Genomic DNA, 13,693 nt, shown 5'->3' with positions numbered 1-13,693 from the left:
AGGAACAATCTACTCCCACTGTCGTTTGTAACTCTATGTAACTCTATGTAACTCTATGTAACTCTATGTAACTCTATGTAACTCTATGTGACTCTATGTAACTCTATGTAACTCTATGTAACTCTATGTGACTCTATGTGACTCTATGTGACTCTATGTGACTCTATGTGACTCTATGTGACTCTATGTAACTCTATGTAACTCTATGTGACTCTATGTGACTCTATGTAACTCTATGTAACTCTATGTAACTCTATGTAACTCTATGTAACTCTATGTGACTCTATGTAACTCTATGTAACTCTATGTAACTCTATGTGACTCTATGTGACTCTATGTAACTCTATGTAACTCTATGTAACTCTATGTGACTCTATGTAACTCTATGTGACTCTATGTGACTCTATGTGACTCTATGTAACTCTATGTAACTCTATGTAACTCTATGTAACTCTATGTAACTCTATGTGACTCTATGTAACTCTATGTAACTCTATGTAACTCTATGTGACTCTATGTGACTCTATGTGACTCTATGTAACTCTATGTAACTCTATGTGACTCTATGTGACTCTATGTGACTCTATGTAACTCTATGTAACTCTATGTAACTCTATGTGACTCTATGTGACTCTATGTAACTCTATGTAACTCTATGTAACTCTATGTGACTCTATGTGACTCTATGTGACTCTATGTAACTCTATGTAACTCTATGTGACTCTATGTAACTCTATGTGACTCTATGTAACTCTATGTAACTCTATGTAACTCTATGTGACTCTATGTGACTCTATGTGACTCTATGTAACTCTATGTAACTCTATGTGACTCTAACTCTATGTGACTCTATGTGACTCTATGTAACTCTATGTAACTCTATGTAACTCTATGTGACTCTATGTAACTCTATGTAACTCTATGTAACTCTATGTGACTCTATGTAACTCTATGTAACTCTATGTAACTCTATGTGACTCTATGTAACTCTATGTAACTCTATGTAACTCTATGTAACTCTATGTAACTCTATGTAACTCTATGTAACTCTATGTAACTCTATGTGACTCTATGTAACTCTATGTGACTCTATGTAACTCTATGTAACTCTATGTAACTCTATGTGTGTTCGACTCCTCCGTGATCGAACCAACAGAGAGGATCTAAGCTAAAGAAAGCAATGTTCAACTTTTTTTTCCCCCTCTGTCGTCAACTGTAAATAATAAATTCAATAAAATAGTTTTTCATTTCTGCATTTCCATTGGGTGGGTCTTTGTTGTCAGTAAATATATTCATGTATGAAGAATATATAGGTATCTTTTTAAGAAACTAAAGCCTTTGGGTGGATCATCAATTGAGATGTATTAGTATGGCAACGGTTTCAACCAATGTGTTTTATTACATATTTACATGTATAGCATTTTTATTACAGAGTTATCACAGATTGATATAATACATATATACATGAATTATTAACCATTTATAAATTACTTACAAACCATCTTATCATTTATTTTGATTCAAACCACTATAGTATATCACACAATTCGTATATAATCACATTTGGGAAGAAGTTTCTATCGACTCAAGTGAGGTTTGTCATGTTATCCATAACCTAATGTAGCAGGCGTAAAAGAAACACCTGAAACTAGATCCCCTTCAAACTACCTGTTGGGGGAGGTTCTCTTCTGCACTGTTCAACCAATCCATTAAATGTGGAGGAGGAGTTAAGATGGAGTGTTGCTTTGTTAACGTCCAAAAGCAGAAGTTGTGTCACAGGCTCTCTTTCCATTTCCCCTGACAACAGGAGCACCCACAGGCTCTCTTTCCATTTCCCCTGACAACAGGAGCACCCACAGGCTCTCTTTCCATTTCGCCTGACAACAGGAACACCCACAGGCTCTCTTTCCATTTCCCCTGACAACCAGAACATCCAGTGTACCTATGATGAAAATTACAGGCGTCTCTCATCTTCTTAAGTGGGAGAACTTGCACAATTGGTGGCTGACTAAATACTTTTTTGCCCCACTGTATATATATATATATACATACATCTGTACATAATATACACTACCAGTCAAAAGTTTTAGAACACCTACTCATTCAAGGGTTTTTCTTTGTTTGTACTATTTTCTATATTGTAGAATAATAGTGACGACATCAAAACTATGAAACAACACATATGGAATCATGTAGTAGCCAAAAAAGTGTTAAACAAATCAAAATATATTTTATATTAAAAATAACAAAGGCGCCCTGCTCCGGAGAGAAAAGCAAGTCACAAGTCTTGTCCTGAGGAGCACCCACTCCCTTTGAACGGAAAACACACAACAAATCCACTTCAGGTAACTTTCACTGATTCACCAGACCCGCAGTTAATTCATCCTCACTCTCCTGAGATTAAATTGTTTATATTTTACCTTCATTTAACTAGGCAAGTCAGTTTTAAGTACAAATTCATATTTTCAATGACGGCCTAGGAACAGTGGGTTAACTGCCTGTTCAGGGGCAGAACGACAGATTTGTACCTTGTCAGCTCGGGGATATGACCTTGCAACCTTTCGGTTACTAGTCCGACGCTCTAACCACTAGGCTACCCTGCCGCCCCATAACGTTTTTTTTAACACTAGGAAATGTATATAGCTCCAACGTTGTTATCCAATAACATCTCATATAGTATTTTTAAACATTATACCAAGAGGTCAGTATCTCTTGACAACAAGTCAGTGTTGGGTTAAGGACATTACAATATTAGGTTCGGTTAAGGTAGGTTTACTCCTAGCAGAGGTTAGTATCTCTTGACAACAAGTCAGTGTTGGGTTAAGGACATTACAATATTAGGTTCGGTTAAGGTAGGTTTACTCCTAGCAGAACTCGGCCATATACCAAGAGGTTAGTATCTCTTGACAACAAGTCAGTGTTGGGTTAGAACTCGGCCATTATACCAAGAGGTTAGTATCTCTTGACAACAAGTCAGTGTTGGGTTAAGGACATTACAATATTAGGTTCGGTTAAGGTAGGTTTACTCCTAGCAGAACTCGGCCATTATACCAAGAGGTTAGTATCTCTTGACAACAAGTCAGTGTTGGGTTAAGGACATTACAATATTAGGTTTGGTTAAGGTAGGTTTACTCCTAGCAGAACTCGGCCATTATACCAAGAGGTTAGTATCTCTTGACAACAAGTCAGTGTTGGGTTAAGGACATTACAACATTAGGTTTGGTTAAGGTAGGTTTACGCCTCGCATACTCCCTTCTCACAATAGTCCGAATTAATTTAAGAAGAATCAAGAAATCTGTCATCGATTTTGAATCTTTTTTGCCGAGTTCTTAAGAGGCTAACTACACCACTCGCGCCGCATGTGCAAAATAAATTTAGAAATGTATATTATTCAATTATTGCACCCACACTGTTCGCCCGCGCCAACGAGCGTCTGCGTTGCCAAGGGCTAAAATAGAAGTCACTTCTATTTGTGATGCAGATCGCACTGCAAGTCCTGCCTCTCCCATCTCCTCATTGGCTTATCGAAGCAGGCACCCACATGCCATCTCCTCATTGGTTATACCCACGCACGTGACTGAAAGACGAACAAGGTCAATGGCGGGAATCTAACTAATTGCATCTAAGTGTTTTTCAAATAAAAAAAATGTGCATGAAAACTGATCGCCTCTCGTTGAATGTCAATGACAAAACTTAATTGAAGAATCCCTACTGTTGACCAATCACCGCCGAAGCGGTGTAGGCTTCGGTTACCGAACTTCGACTAGCCTAAAAAAAACTATATGTGTCCTCCAACGTCCTAAAAACAAAACTGCCGAACACTAAAATGAACAAAAAACATGTTTGTCCATAATATACGCTATGCTGCACTTATACAACCCCCACACAAAGCTGGTGTGTGTGTGTGTTTGTGTGTGTGTTTGTGTGTGCGTGCGTGCGTGTGTGTGTTCATGTGTGTGTGTGTTCATGTGTTTGTGTGTGTGTGTGTGTTGCGAGTGTGTGTGTGTGTGTGTTGCGCGCGTGTGTGTGTGTGTGTGTACATTCTCTAGGGGAGATACATGCCATTCTTTGAACGCCTGAAAATATGTTTTGAATGACACATGTTAAAACATACATTATATTAACATTATACAACCTGATGTTGAGAGGACATTGGACAAACATCCGGGGGTGTGTTCATTAGTTCAGCTAAAAAACATAGCAAAACATTTTCGCAACGGAAATTAGTTTCTATTAGACAAAAACATCCTAGGAACTTGGAGAGTTTTTACAGATGGAAAAACTGGAGATACAGTATGTTGTTCCCCTTATTAGACCTTGAGCACCTTAATGTGTCTACTCTACACAGACCTGCCAACATCCAATAGCACCTGCCCTCTTAATGTGTCGACTCTACACGGACCTGCCAACATCCAATAGCACCTGCCCTCTTTAATGTGTCGACTCTACACGGACCTGCCAACATCCAATAGCACCTGCCCTCTTTAATGTGTCTACTCTACACGGACCTGCCAACATCCAATAGCACCTGCCCTCTTTAATGTGTCTACTCTACACGGACCTGCCAACATCCAATAGCACCTGCCCTCCTTAATTAATGTGTCGACTCTACATGGACCTGCCAACATCCAATAGCACCTGCCCTCTTAATGTGTCGACTCTACACGGACCTGCCAACATCCAATAGCACCTGCCCTCTTTAATGTGTCTACTCTACACGGACCTGCCAACATCCAATAGCACCTGCCCTCTTAATGTGTCGACTCTACACGGACCTGCCAACATCCAATAGCACCTGCCCTCTTTAATGTGTCTACTCTACACGGACCTGCCAACATCCAATAGCACCTGCCCTCTTTAATGTGTCTACTCTACACGGACCTGCCAACATCCAATAGCACCTGCCCTCCTTAATTAATGTGTCGACTCTACATGGACCTGCCAACATCCAATAGCACCTGCCCTCTTAATGTGTCGACTCTACACGGACCTGCCAACATCCAATAGCACCTGCCCTCTTTAATGTGTCTACTCTACACGGACCTGCCAACATCCAATAGCACCTGCCCTCTTAATGTGTCGACTCTACACGGACCTGCCAACATCCAATAGCACCTGCCCTCTTTAATGTGTCTACTCTACACGGACCTGCCAACATCCAATAGCACCTGCCCTCTTTAATGTGTCTACTCTACACGGACCTGCCAACATCCAATAGCACCTGCCCTCTTTAATGTGTCTACTCTACACGGACCTGCCAACATCCAATAGCACCTGCCCTCCTTAATTAATGTGTCGACTCTACATGGACCTGCCAACATCCAATACGCAACAACAGACTGACTGGGAAGGTGATTTCCCACAGTCAAAGTCCCGCAATAAAAGATATAATGTTAAAATGTCTGTAAACTCTTCAGATTAGGTGTTTTGTGGGTGTCACTGAGTAGGTTTCATGGAAGCACAATCAAATCAAATCAAATGTATTTACAGTGGGTATTTGATACACTGCCGATTTTTCAGGTTTTCCAGAAAATCCAGAAAATCACATTTTATGATTTTTAAGTAATTAATTTGCATTTTATTACATGACATGAGTATCTGATACATCAGAAAAGCAGAACTTTAATATTTGGTACAGAAACCTTTATTTGCGATTACAGAGATCATACGTTTCCTGTAGTTCTTGACCAGGTTTGCACACACTGCAGCAGGGATTTTGGCCCACTCCTCCATACAGACCTTCTCCAGATCCTTCAGGTTTCGGGGCTGTCGCTGGGGAATACGGACTTTCAGCTCCCTCCAAAGATTTTCTATTGGGTTCAGGTCTATAGACTGGCTAGGCCCCTCCAGGACCTTGAGATTCTTCTTACGGAGACACTCCTTAGTTACCCTGGCTGTGTGTTTCGGGTCGTTGTCATGCTGGAAGACCCAGCCACGACCCATCTTCAATGCTCTTACTGAGAGAAGGAGGTTATTGGCCAAGATCTTGCGATACATGGCCCCATCCATCCTCCCCTCAATACGGTGCAGTCGTCCTGTCCCCTTTGCAGAAAAGCATCCCCAAAGAATGATGTTTCCATCTCCATGCTTCACGGTTGGGATGGTGTTCTTGGGGTTGTACTCATCCTTCTTCTTCCTCCAAACACGGCGAGTGGAGTTTAGACCAAAAAGCTCTATTTTTGTCTCATCAGACCACATGACTTTCTCCCATTCCTCCTCTGGATCATCCAGAAGGTCATTGGCTAACTTCAGACGGGCCTGGACATGCGCTGGCTTGAGCAGGGGGACCTTGTGTGCGCTGCAGGATTTTAATCCATGACGGCGTAGTGTATTACTAATGGTTTTCTTTGAGACTGTGGTCCCAGCTCTCTTCAGGTCATTGACCAGGTCCTGCCGTGTAGTTCTGGGCTGATCCCTCACCTTCCTCATGATCATTGATGCCCCACAAGGTGAGATCTTGCATGAAGCCCCAGACCGAGGGTGATTGACCGTCATCTTTAACTTCTTCCATTTTCTAATAATTGCGCCAACAGTTGTTGCGTTCTCACCAAGCTGCTTGCCTATTGTCCTGTAGCTCATCCAAGTCTTGTGCAGGTCTACAATTTTATCCCTGATGTCCTTACACCCTCTCTGGTCTTGGCCATTGTGGAGAGGTTGGAGTCTGTTTGATTGAGTGTGTGGACAGGTGTCCTTTATACAGGTAACAAGTTCAAACAGGTGCAGTTAATACAGGTAATGAGTGGAGAACAGGAGGGCTTCTTAAAGAAAAATGAACAGGTCTGTGAGAGCCGGAATTCTTACTGGTTGGTAGGTGATCAAATACTTATGTCATGCAATAAAATGCAAATTAATTACTTAAAAATCATACAATGTGATTTTCTGGATTTTTGTTTTAGATTCCGTCTCTCACAGTTGAAGTGATAAACAATTACAGACCTGCTTTGTAAATAGGAAAACCTGCAAAATCGGAGGTGTATCAAATACTTGTTCTCCCCACTGTATATAGCCCTTCATACATCAGCTGATATCTCAAAGTGCTGTATAGAAACCCAGCCTAAAACCCCAAACAGCAAGCAATGCAGTTGTAGAAGCACGGTGGCTAGGAAAAACTCCCTAGAAAGGCCAAAACCTAGGAAGAAACCTACAGAGGAACCAGGCTATGAGGGGTGGACAGTCCTCTTCTGGCTGTGCCGGGTGGAGATTATAACAGAACATGGCCAAGATGTTTAAATGTTCATAAATGCCCAGCATGGTCAAATAATAATAATCACAGTAGTTGTAGAGGGTGCAGCAAGTCAGCACCTCAGGAGAAAATGTCAGTTGGCTTTTCATGGCCGATCATTGAGAGTATCTCTACCGCTCCTGTTGTCTCTAGAGAGTTGAAAACAGCAGGTCTGGGACAGGCAGCACATCCGGTGAACAGGTCAGGGTTCCATAGCCCCAGGCAGAGCAGTTGAAACTGGAGCAGCAGCACGACCAAGTGGTCGTGCTGGGGACAGCAAGGAGTCATCATGCCAGGTAGTCCTGAGGCATGGTCCTAGGGATCAGGTCCTCCGAGAGAGAGAAAGAAAGAGAGAATTAGAGAGAGCACACTTAAATTCACACAGGACACCGGATAAGACAGGAGAAGTACTCCAAATATAACAAACTGACCCTAGCCCCCTGACACAAACTAATGCAGCATAAATACTGGAGGCTGAGACAGGAGGGGTCAGGAGACACTGTGGCCCCATTCGATGATACTCCCGGACAGGGCAAAACAGACAGCATATAACCCCACCCACTTTGTCGAAGCACAGCCCCCACACCACTAGAGGGATATCTTCAACCACCAACTTACCATCCTAAGACAAGGCCGAGTATAGCCCACAAAGATCTCCGCCACGGCACAGCCCAAGGGGGAGGCACCAACCCAGACAGGAAGACCACGTCAGTGACTCAACCCACTCAAGTGACGCACCCCTCCTAGAGACGGTATGAAAGAGCACCAGTAAGACAGTGACTCAGCCCCTGTTTTATTTTATTTTTTATTTCACCTTTATTTAACCAGGTAGGCTAGTTGAGAACAAGTTCTCATTTGCAACTGCGACCTGGCCAAGATAAAGCATAGCAGTGTGAACAGACAACACAGAGTTACACATGGAGTAAACAATTAACAAGTCAATAACACAGTGGAAAAAAAAAAAAAAAAAAAAAATGGGCAGTCTATATACAATGTGTGCAAAAGGCATGAGGAGGTAGGCGAATAATACAATTTTGCAGATTAACACTGGGGTGATAAATGATCAGATGGTCATGTACAGGTAGAGATATTGGTGTGCAAAAGAGCAGAAAAGTAAATAAAAAAATAAAAAAAAACAGTATAAAAACAGTATGGGAATGAGGTAGGTGAAAATGGGTGGGCTATTTACCAATAGACTATGTACAGCTGCAGCGATCGGTTAGCTGCTCGGATAGCTGATGTTTGAAGTTGGTGAGGGAGATAAAAGTCTCCAACTTCAGCGATTTTTGCAGTTCGTTCCAGTCACAGGCAGCAGAGTACTGGAACGAAAGGCGGCCAAATGAGGTGTTGGCTTTAGGGATGATCAGTGAGATACACCTGCTGGAGCGTGTGCTACGGATGGGTGTTGCCATCGTGACCAGTGAACTGAGATAAGGCGGAGCTTTACCTAGCATGGACTTGTAGATGACCTGGAGCCACTGGGTCTGGCGACGAATATTTAGCGAGGGCCAGCCGACTAGAGCATACAAGTCGCAGTGGTGGGTGGTATAAGGTGCTTTGGTGACAAAACGGATGGCACTATGATAGACTGCATCCAGTTTGCTGATGGGGTTAGAGGCAGAGAATCCCAGTGGAAAGAGGGGAACCGGCCAGGCTGAGACAGGAAGGCGGTTCGTTGCTCCAGAGCCTTTCCGTTCACCTTCACAATCCTGGGCAAAATCTGTTCTCAGCCCTGCCAGCAATTCAAAACTGCCTTGGATGCTCAAGGAGGCTTTCTATAAAATCGTTGTGTAAAACCTGGAATCCGCAATGGGAAAGTGTCCAAAATAAGTTTCTGCAAACAAGGAACACTGTTTTTCTCTCCCTCAGACATCACATGCTAGAGAACAGACATCACATGCTAGAGAACAGACATCACATGCTAGAAAACAGACATCACATGCTAGAGAACAGACATCACATGCTAGAGAACAGACATCACATGCTAGAGAACAGACATCACATGCTATAGAACAGACATCACATGCTAGAGAACAGACACCACATGCTAGAGAACAGACATCACATGCTAGAGAACAGACATCACATGCTAGAGAACAGACATCACATGCTATAGAACAGACATCACATGCTAGAGAACAGACTTCACATGCTATAGAACAGACATCACATGCTAGAGAACAGACATCACATGCTAGAGAATAGACATCACATGCTATAGAACAGACCTCACATGCTATAGAACATACACCACATGCTAGAAAACAGACATCACATGCTATAGAACAGACATCACATGCTAGAGAACAGACATCACATGCTATAGAACAGACATTACATGCTATAGAACAGACATCACATGCTAGAGAACAGACATCACATGCTAGAGAATAGACATCACATGCTATAGAACAGACATCACATGCTAGAGAACAGACATCACATGCTAGAGAACAGACCACATGCTAGAGAACAGACATCACATGCTAGAGAACAGACATCACATGCTAGAGAACAGACATCACATGCTAGAGAACAGACATCACATGCTAGAGAACAGACATCACATGCTAGAGAACAGACATCACATGCTAGAGAATAGACATCACATGCTAGAGAACAGACATCACATGCTAGAGAACAGACATCACATGCTAGAGAACAGACATCACATGCTAGAGAACAGACATCACATGCTAGAGAACAGACATCACATGCTAGAGAACAGACATCACATGCTAGAGAACAGACATCACATGCTATAGAACAGACATCACATGCTAGAGAACAGACATCACATGCTAGAGAACAGACATCACATGCTATAGAACAGACATCACATGCTAGAGAACAGACATCACATGCTAGAAAACAGACATCACATGCTAGAGAACAGACATCACATGCTATAGAACAGACATCACATGCTAGAGAACAGACATCACATGCTATAGAACAGACATCACATGCTAGAGAACAGACATCACATGCTATAGAACAGACATCACATGCTAGAGAACAGACATCACATGCTAGAGAACAGAATACATATTTTTTAACACTGGGTGACGCCCTGCCTCGTTTGCTGTTTCCTCAACTTCTCGTCAACAAAAACAACAAGGGTGGTGGTGGTGGTGCTGTTTCCTCAACTTTTCCATCTTTAAGTATAAAAAAAAGAAGAAAAATCTTACTTTTGATGTCTTTGGAACCATTGTCTGCAAGACTGTACGATTTGTTTTATACAAATCTTTACATTATTTGTCTATTATTTGTATTAATTATTATTTGTATACATTTTTACAATACATATGTGGCATGGTCTACAGTCAATCACGGATTACAACAGGAAAACCAGGGCCGTCGCAGACACAGCTGTCTTGCTCCGAGACAAACTAAACAACTTCTTTGCTCGCTTTGAGGACAATACAGTGCAACATACACAGCCCTCTACCAAAACCTGCGGCCTATCCTTCACCGCAGCCAACGTGAGTAAAACATTTAAACTTGTTAACTCGCAGGGCTGCAGGCCCAGACGGCATCCCCAGCCGTGTCCTTAGAGCATGCGCAGACCAGCTGGCTGGTGTGGTTACGGACATATTCAATCAATCCTTATCCCAGTCTGCTGTTCCCACATGCTTCAAGATGGCCACCATTGTTCCTGTTCCCAAGAAAGCTAAGGTAACTGAGCTAAACGACTATCGCCCCGTAGCACTCACTTCCGTCATCATGAAGTGCTTTGAGAGACTAGTCAAGGACCATATCACCTCCACCCTACCTGACACCCTAGACCCACTCCAATTTGCATACCGCCCCAATAGGTCCACAGACGATACAATCACACTGCACGCTGCCCTAACCCATCTGGACAAGAGGAATACCTATGTAAGAATGCTATCCATCAACTACAGCTCCGCATTTAACACCATAGTACCCTCCAAACTCGTCATCAAGCTTGAGACCCTGGGTCTCGACCCCGCCCTGTGCAACTGGGTACTGGACTTTCTGACGGGCCGCCCCCAGGTGATGAAGGTAGGAAACAACATCTCCACCCCGCTGATCCTCAACACTGGAGCCCCACAAGGGTGTGTTCTCAGCCCTCTCCTGTACTCCATGTTCACCCAAGACTGCATGGCCATGCACGCCTCCAACTCAATCATCAAGTTTGCAGACGACACTAAAGTGGTAGGCTTGATTACCAACAACGACGAGACGGCCTACAGGGAGGAGGTGAGGGCCCTCGTACTGTGGTGTCAGGAAAGTAACCTCACACTCAACGTCAACAAAACAAAGGAGATGATTGTGGACTTCAGGAAACAGCAGAGGGAGCACCCCCCTATCCACATCGATGGAACAGTAGTGGAGAGGGTAGTAAGTTTTATGTTCCTCTGCGTACACATCACAGACAAACTGAAATAGTCCACCCACACAGGCAGCGTGGTGAAGAAGGCACAACATCACCTCTTCAACCTCAGGAGGCTGATGAAATTGGTTTTGTCACCAAAAAACACTCACAAACTTTTACAGATGCACAATCGAGAGCATCCTGTCGGGCTGTATCACCACCTGGTATGGTAACTGCTCCGCCCACAACCGTAAGGCTCTCCAGAGGGTAGTGAGGTCTGCACAACGCATCACCGGGGGCAAACTACCTGCCCTCCAGGACACCTACACCACCCGATGTCACAGGAAGGCCATAAAGATCATCAAGGACAACAACCACCCGAGCCACTGCCTGTTCACCCCGCTATCATCCAGAAGGCGAGGTCAGTACAGGTGCATCAGACTGTTAAACAGCCATCACTAACATTGAGTGGCTGCTGCCAACATACTGACTCAACTCCAGCCACTTTAATAGTGGAAAAATTGATGTAATAAATGTATCACTAGCCACTATCACTTTAAATAATGTTTACATACCCTACATTACTCATCTTATATATATACTGTACTCTATACCATCTACTGCATCGTGCCATCTTTATGTAATACATGTATCACTAGCCACATTAAACAATGCCACTTTATATAATGTTTACATACCCTACATTACTCATCTCATATATATATACTGTACTCTATACCATCTACTGCATCTTGCCATCTTTATGTAATATTTCACTAGCCACTTTAAACAATGCCACTTCATATAATGTCTACTGCATCTTGCCTATGCCGTTCTGTACCATCACTCATTCATATATTTTTTCATGTACATATTCTTATTCATTCCTTTACACTTGTGTGTATAAGGTATTTGTTGTGAAATTGTTAAATGACTTGTTAGATATTACTGCACTGTTGGAACTAGAAGCACAAGCATTTCGCTGCACTTGCATTAACATCATTAACAACATTAATGTGTAACATAAACCAATACAATTTGATTTGATTTGATCGTATCCCCTCAGCTCTGACTGTATCAGTGTGTGTGTGTGTGTGTGGGGGGGAGGTTCATCCTTTAATTGTAATACATGCAGTAGCCACTGGGTGGCAGTACAGGAAAACTTTTAACAAATACAGGCACTGCCTTAATGAATAACTGGACTTTCATTCACAATAGACAACTACTTAGACAGTGGACAGATATTGCACTGGCACATTTATTTTTTGAACGACTATATGTAACAACAACAACACATCCTATAGCCACCAGTTGATGCATGTCATGGCAAGGACATTTCATGACGTTTATGAGTCTCTGACTATAGTGCGCTAGACTAACTTTGGATGAAAAAAGAAAGGCAAAACAGTATGGTGATTGTGAATCTATGGGGAGGATATGGTTGTAGACACATGAATCTATGGGGAGGATATGGCTGTAAACATATGAATCTATGGGGAGGATATGGCTGTAGACACATGAATCTATGGGGAGGATATGGCTGTAGACACATGAATCTATGGGGAGAATATGGCTGTAGACACATGAATCTATGGGGAGGATATGGCTGTAAACATATGAATCTATGGGGAGGATATGGCTGTAGACACATGAATCTATGGGGAGGATATGGCTGTAGACACATGAATCTATGGGGAGGATATGGCTGTAGACACATGAATCTATGGGGAGAATATGGCTGTAGACACATGAATCTATGGGGAGGATATGGCTGTAGACACATGAATCTATGGGGAGGATATGGCTGTAGACACATGAATCTATGGGGAGGATATGGCTGTAGACACATGAATCTATGGGGAGAATATGGCTGTAGACACATGAATCTATGGGGAGGATATGGCTGTAGACACATGAATCTATGGGGAGGATATGGCTGTAAACACATGAATCTATGGAGAGGATATGGCTCTAGACACATGAATCTATGGAGAGGATATGGCTGTAGACACAAGAATCTATGGCTGTAGTCACATGAATCTATGGCTGTAGACACATGAATCTATGGCTGTAAACACATGAATCTATCGGGAGGATATGGGTGTAGACACATGAATCTATGGGGAGGA

This window comes from Oncorhynchus nerka, linkage group LG23, assembly GCF_034236695.1.
Source record: "Oncorhynchus nerka isolate Pitt River linkage group LG23, Oner_Uvic_2.0, whole genome shotgun sequence".
Taxonomy (NCBI): domain Eukaryota; kingdom Metazoa; phylum Chordata; class Actinopteri; order Salmoniformes; family Salmonidae; genus Oncorhynchus; species Oncorhynchus nerka.
This window is presented reverse-complemented; position numbering follows the sequence as displayed.